This window comes from Dendrobium catenatum, unplaced genomic scaffold, assembly GCF_001605985.2.
Source record: "Dendrobium catenatum unplaced genomic scaffold, ASM160598v2 fragScaff_scaffold_1684, whole genome shotgun sequence".
Taxonomy (NCBI): domain Eukaryota; kingdom Viridiplantae; phylum Streptophyta; class Magnoliopsida; order Asparagales; family Orchidaceae; genus Dendrobium; species Dendrobium catenatum.
The window spans coordinates 502014-502597 of NW_021320146.1; positions in this window are offsets into that span (position 1 = coordinate 502014).

Genomic DNA, 584 nt, shown 5'->3' on the forward strand with positions numbered 1-584 from the left:
CACAAAAAAATGGGAGCTTTCTTACCTCCGGTCATCCTTCAACAACGTCTTTCAGACCAGACTGGTCTCCTCGCCCAACAACGGTCTTTCAGATCCGGTACTCCTGCCTAGAGCGTACAGTCCTTCTGACCTCTGTCTCTTTGCTCGACAATGATCCCTTCCAACCAAACAAACATGTCTAGTTTGATTATTGTAAACTTCCCACCCGAGCTGTAATGACGTTCTTCTATATGGACGTACTATTTGTACATCAAGCTAAGGCCTCTCTCTAAGAAGCGGTCTCACTCAAATTTGTAAATCGATTGTCAAATACTAGATGGATATCATTCAACACTGGGCTTAGACGCGCCATATGGTTTTTCCCCTCTTTTAAGGTTTTCCACGTAAAAAATCTTGGTTTCTTCATAAATGTTACAGACCCTACTCTCACTTATCTGCTTGTGTGCTGGCATCTTCGAACTACAACGCTTGAGCGGCATTTAAACTATATATTTTCTGCTACCGTCCAGCGAATATTCACAGAGACGCAACAACATCATGACATAAATTCAAATGCAGACTTAATAAGTTCAATTGAATTTTTA